Genomic DNA, 6942 nt, shown 5'->3' on the forward strand with positions numbered 1-6942 from the left:
TTAATACTCCCTTAATTGTCGTGCTGCTAAGATGATTCCATGTGAACGGAACACCTCAACGCACGAATTTTCCACCAATCGAAAGTTTTTTCCCATTTTTTCCCTTTTTTTTTTTTTTTGCTAAAGTTTTTTCCCATGCCGCGTGAACTAAGCTAAACATGAATTGTATTTCTGCATGCGTAATAAGCAGTGAATTCACACGCAAGGAAGTAATGAAATTTCTGTCAGCCCAGTTTCCTTGAATTTGACATATATTTCTTCATAGCCATTTTATCCATTCAAAGATTTTTCAGTCAGTGTTCAGCCTGGCAAATACAGAGAAGTTAACGTCAAAAATTAACTGCTCATTTATATGAATGCAGGAATGCAGATTTGAATTTGATACTAGCTGCGGTAGACATTATTTTGAGCTAGCTTGAATAAATCACGTTGAAAGAAGTGCTGGTCGTCAGGAAGCCTCCAGGGTGAGCCTTCGATTGTGGCCTCCCCTTGTCTCTAAAGAAACCGCTCGTTCATAGGTTATGAAACAAGACGCAAGAACGGTTATTCTTTAATTTTCAGTTAAACTGTAATTAAATTAAACTACAGTTCAACTTTGTTTAAATTTCTAGGTCGTTTTTTTTGCAGGTCTTCGTTTTGTAGGTCGTCGTTTTATGGGTGAAAGGTCTTCGTTTTCTAGGTCTTTTTTTCTAGACACCGTCAAATGATTGATAATCATCGACTTTGCGGTGGTTTTAATGGTGTTACCTCGGCGGCTGTTGCTGTCCCAAACTTGACCTGAGGGCCGATTGAACCTTTACTTTTGTAAAATATATACTTCTTTTGTTCCAATAACTCTGCTTAGCTGCTGGCCACGTGACTGGAAATTAACGCTCTATACCTAACCGAAAGAAAGAGAAAGAATTTTTAGCGAGTGTTTCTAGATTTACACATGGCAAATATGAGTTTCACGGGTCATTGTGTTCAGTATCTCGCACTATTTCCCGGCGCCCTATTCTCCAGAACCTTTTCTCTTCTTATTTCATGTATATTTTCCTTCAGTACTTTCTCTTTCAGCCGAAAGTATCCTGAGTGTGGGCGGGAGCTGTGACCTATTTTTTTTTAAGGAAGGTGACCTACTTGCCAGGCTCTTGAAGAGGGAGGGTTAAGGGAATCGTGAGTCGTGAATCAAATTGTTCTCAAATGAAAACAAACACTTAAGCTACAAGCTGACGGGTTTTGGCGATCTTTGTGAATAACGTTCTTGGAAAATCTCAAAGCAAACGTTTCCAGACATGTGTTGCTATTTCCAAGCCCCCTTCACGTTTTTTAGTTCAGTTTGTTGTTGTGGTTGACACCTCGGCTGCCCTTTCGCCCTTTAACTTCTGTTATTTCAGGAACAATTCTGTGATGTCGCCAGCAAGACAATAAGCTTATTACTAAAAACATATCAATATATCTGTTAAAGGCAGGAGCTAGGGGGATGTCCGCTGACATGTCCAGTAGATAGAGAAGCCTTGGAAAGAAACAAGGTAAGCTAGAATTACGTTTCCTGCAAAAACCTCGCGAGCTGTGAAGAAGAAAGGGAAACTAGTCAAAGGGGAAAATACGATTTAAAAAAATAAATGGATAAAAATTGTACAAGAAAGAAAAAAAAAGCAGCGTCGTCGAGAGTCGAACCTTGGCCTTCTTCATTTGGAAAAGTCATTATTTTTAAAGCATTTTCCTGTGAAATTCTGCGAATAGACGCTGTTATATTACAAGCTGGTGCGTGCAGCTTTAGCTATTATGAATTCAAAGATACATTAGAGGAAAACTAACTTAAACGCATATTTTAATTCTTTTTTGCACAATGTATTTTGGTCGCCGGATGTAAATTTTTAGATAAGTTAAGGGGAAAAAATGGTGTTTCTATCTATAGACATTTGCCCTCTTTTTCTACATTTCATGACATTTTCCCGGACAAATCAACCAAAAGAAGGATTCTGTCACTAATCATCAAGTGTCCAAGTGAATGTGAATGGACCGGTGAGCTGAGGGATAAAGAGGTCAGGATCGGTATAGTGGTGATGAGATTAATTAACTGGAGGTTGCCTCAGTTAATTGAACTTTTGGGTTTCCAAAATTCCCTTGTTCCCTCAAACAAGAATGAGGATGATGCTTGGGTTATCCGTCAACCATCAAACGAAAGCCGCTTTTATTTTTGAGTTCCACAAACCCTCTCTTTCAAAACGAAGCCTAGTGCACAAGTTGGTGTAAAAACTGGCCTGGTGCAATACCCTATATGTGAAAATGAGTTCGTTTTGCTTGAAAATGAAAATTAATTTCAAATAGTCGCAATTACCCTTTTGTGTTGAGAAAGGAGGACGAGCAACTCGGAAGTGGCCTATTAATAGTCTACAAACGCACCCAAACGAGGGGTTCTTCTGGGGTTACCCCTGCCCAAATTATATAAACAATTGATTCCTCCCTATATTTGGGGTATGTGAACAACTTTACTGTATGGGTCCTTTATCAGTTATATCAGCCTTCTACACTAGTGAAATTTAGTTCTTGTTGTAATTAGAAAACATTGAAAAAAATTAAGTGACCATAGAAGCATTTGCCATCGCCGGTTGCTGTAGCTTGAAAGATTTTGAAGAAAACAACAACAAAAAGTAATAATATTATAATAATCAAAATGGCGCATGCCTTTAACGCTGCTTTCGACCCACCCTCTATGTCAATAGTGTTTATACTCGGATATGTCCTGAAATCTTAAAAAATGGCTAATACCTTAACCAACCTCGTCTAGAAGGCGTCTCTTAGAAAATGGGAGAGTCCCCTTTTATTTTCTAAGGGAAACGCACTTGGGGACAGGTTGGCAATGTAGTCGTATTATTGGGGCGTGCGCGTGAAAGCTGCTTGTTTATATTCGTGACTCCGTGGCCACTAAACGAAAACGCCTGCAGTGAAGGCTACCTTACCACCTAAGGGTGCACTGGCCGCGCAAAGATGACGTGCACAAGGAGAGAGGAAGCTGTCCTATTTCTTATGCGCTTGTCATGCACGCCGATGCTTATGGTTCACGAAAAGGTTTAAAGGTCAAAGCAACTTTCATGGTAAGGGGACATCGTTCAGTTCAAAGGGAATGAATTTGTTTGGTCGAATTATTATTTCAACAGAAACACTTGGATTCTTGCCCTCTGAATATTGTTTCGTGCACCAATGAAAAATGTGAAGTAAAAGTGGCCAGAAAGGATCTGGCTGAACACGTGGCCAACACATGCGTATGGAAAATTTCCAAGTGTCATCATTGTCAAGAGCATGTTTTTCAGTGCCAGATGGAGGTAAAACCAAATTAATAGTTTTCGAGAACCTTAATAACGCCCCCCCCCCCAAAACGTAAGGCGTTAATTGACAAAACAATGAAATAAGCACACCATTTTCACTCACCGTAATTTCACCTCAATCTATCCCTTCATAATAGTATGATAGATACTTCTTCAGTGATATCCTCCATAAGATCTTTACTAAGTTAAAACAGGTTCTTTAGGGTTTGCTGTTTTAAGGGTACAGGTGAATATTTTATAACTCGATATATAACATTTCACATCTGTTCATGAATTAAGTCCACCTGAAAAACGTAGCTTCGTAAGGTAAGTGACTGCATTATGCTGAGTGTTAGCTGTTCGTAACTTTTCAGCTTGGGTTATTACAATTCTGTCTCAATAGTAGTCCGCATTGTGAAGCTTCAACCACCAGGCTGCATCTTTCCCCTCACCATTCACGGGGCTTGATTGTAATGTTAAGACCTGATTACACTCTTGGTCCTCTAATTCATCCTCAGCATTTCGAATACATAACGCCATGTCTCAAAATCGCTTTCCTTCGCTATTTTCTTCATATTTTCATTTTTTACTCTCGGCAGGCACATCTAGAAAACTGCGAGGGTCTTGTAACAGAATGTCCAAACAACTGCGGGATTAAAATATTAAAGGAAAAGGTAAGACTGGTTACGATGTGTGCTTAGGTCACCTGATAAGAAAATGTAAATGTAACTGGTTTTGCCCACGAAGCATTTGGGAGATCTCACAAGGACGAAAATGTTCGTGCATTCCAATTGGAAGTATCCGGAAAATAACCTCTCGGATTACTGCATAGAAGAAAACCAGCATTAGCAAACTCAAGCCACGGGCAGGGTGACACAGCTGTGAGAGCGTGAGAGCGTGAGAGCGTGAGAGCGCTCACTTCCTTGCAACTATTGGCCTGGGTTCGAATCCCGGAAGCGACGCCATGTTTGTTGCGCAGTGAAACCCCGCCTTAGGACCACCTCGGTGATACGGTCACCTCGATCGTTATTACGGCCACTTTTTTTGGCCGCCTGGCAAAAAGGCCATACACAGTTTCTTGTAAAAAAGATCCCTCCTTCATACGGTGACCCGTTAATACGGCCAAATTTTTTTTTGACCCATTGGTGACCGTATTAACGGGGTTCCACACGCTATCTACTAAGTTCATTCTCTCCAAGTTTTTTTAGGTCAAAATGGTTAGACAGCCTGTGTCATTCAAAACTTTCCCTTTAGTTTGTCGGTACCTGCACAGATCGCTTGTGCGTGGAGGTGTGAAGGTATTATAAAGTATTGTAGGGTAACTGGAAAATCCAAAACCTCATTAATAACTAAGTTATTGTGTTCCTACAAGGTCGAAGACCACGTTAAAAATACTTGTCCGCTGACTGAAGTTCCCTGCCCATATGATTGGATGGGCTGTATATGGAAGGTAATTTTTTTGATTATTAGAATATTTAAAATATTTCGTTGTGGAATGTTAGAGTGGACACAGACAGCATAAGGTTATATTACTATCACATTTTTTTTAAAAATTTTTAGTCTCTGTAACAATTATACTTACTATTATCTTTTTATAGTCCGATACTATTGTTTTTTTTATGTATATTGTAAATTTTTTATTGTAGTTTTTAACAGGTGAAGAGCCACTAGGTGGATACACTGTTAATAAACCATTATTATTATTATTATTATTATTATTATTAGGAACAGGGAAGTCATGTAACGGTTTGCGTCATTGTCTATATATATATAGTCAAAGAAAATAGCTTTGACGCCAGTTATTCCTCAGCAACCCATCACCGTTATCCACCGGATAAATCTCTATCTATTGGATAGTAGCATTAGCACTCCCCCATACTTATCCACTTCAGTGATTTATCCAGTGGATAGCGTTATCCGGTGTTTCAGCAACTGGGGCCTGAACAAGACAGCGCGGGAAAAACGTCTTTTTTGAGAGAACTATAAAACAAGCGCAGTTCTCACTTGTTTTAGTTCAGTCGTGGAGGTCGCAAAAGCACGACAACAATTTTTTCCTGTTTCCTCTAAGCTTGGATAGAATTGGACGAGTTGCAAAAGAAACGTTAGTGGTATACATGTAATCGACGTCTTGGATGTCACCACCATGGCGGTTACTATAATAATCATCTTAAGACATCTCAAACTTGGTACTCCGTTGATTGCTTGTTGACCTTGTTAATACAGCTATAGAGAAGTGTAATAGAACAGGATTTGCACGCTTGAAAAAATTACACAAACGCACAAACGAGGGCACAATAATATATAAATAAGTATTTTAAAAAATATATTCTCTTTTTTTTCTCCATAGCAATTCAAGCTATTAGCTAGTGAACTTACGCATCAGGACCGGAGAGGAGAGAAGACGGTAAACCTTGTGTGACAAGCGTGACATTAATTTTGTTTGAGAAAACTTTCCGTCAAACTTCACCCTTCTTTAAACAGATCTTTTACTTTAAAAATGATCAGAAAATATTATTGTGAAGTGAAGATCATGACAAAGTACACAAGTAATTATTATAGCCTTGTCACGTTTGCCATGCACACACAAGCGTTTTGCCATCCTCTTCTCCTTTCTCGACGTCCTGTTGACAGCAACGACAACGGGCGACGTCAACGAGAACGGCAAAAATCAGGGGCACCCAACGAGAATATCGTTCAAAACCGCTTAAACATAGCAATATTAAACGTATTTGAGTATTTTAATGGTAGATATAGGCATATTTTTATCCCCTAAAAATGTTTTATCTGTTCGGATTTCCTAGCTGAAAGTCTAGTGATCCGAAAATTATAGGGATGAAAACTTACCTTTTCGAAAATTCCAGCTAGAAAAAAGGCTCCCGAAAATTCTAGGTGACCTTTTTAGGGTAAAAATCCGTTCAAAATAGGCAATTATCCCATTTTTTAGATGTTCGAAAATCCTAGGAGAGGCAGGCAAGCGAGAAATTTTACAACAAATGTTCCGAAAATTCTAGATCTCAAATCGTCTTCCGAACAGATATTTTCCGAAAATTGTCGTTGGGTGCCCCTGAAAAATGCAGTGGAGGACGTTAACACAAGACAACAACTTGCTTTTTCTTTTCCTGAACCTCGATAGAACCTTTTAGAATTCAGCTCCAGAAAAAACTGCCAACATTTGGCGAATTGAACCCGAGGCATAAGCGCGAGAAAGTTTGAAGTAGCGCATCCGTACTTTTTAGGTGACGTTTTTGTAGCCGTCGCCGTCGTTGTTTCTTAAGCTCCCTCATAACAGAGTACTTATTGAAAACATATTTTGCTATATATGGCTTGTTCCAGCGCTTTTTCTTTCTGGTTATAAGCCCCCTCCCTTTATAAGCTTTCCTACATGATTGTTACGTTAGGATGTATTATTAACCGCATCTATGCTGATATTCCAGGTCCAGAGGGAAGTGCTTGAATCACATATCCAGTGTGAGACCAGCCATCATCTTCATTTGAGTTGTAAATTAAACGGCACTCAGGATGAAGTGAGAAAACTTCAAACTAAAGTGAGGAAACTTGTGGAGAGAGAAAACATCCGCCACAATGAAATTGAAGAAAGAGTGCAGGCCCTTGAAAACTATTTTGAAGAAAGAATGCAGGCCCGCCAAAATCA

This window comes from Porites lutea, chromosome 7 (genome assembly GCF_958299795.1).
Source record: "Porites lutea chromosome 7, jaPorLute2.1, whole genome shotgun sequence".
Classification (NCBI taxonomy): Eukaryota; Metazoa; Cnidaria; class Anthozoa; order Scleractinia; family Poritidae; genus Porites; species Porites lutea.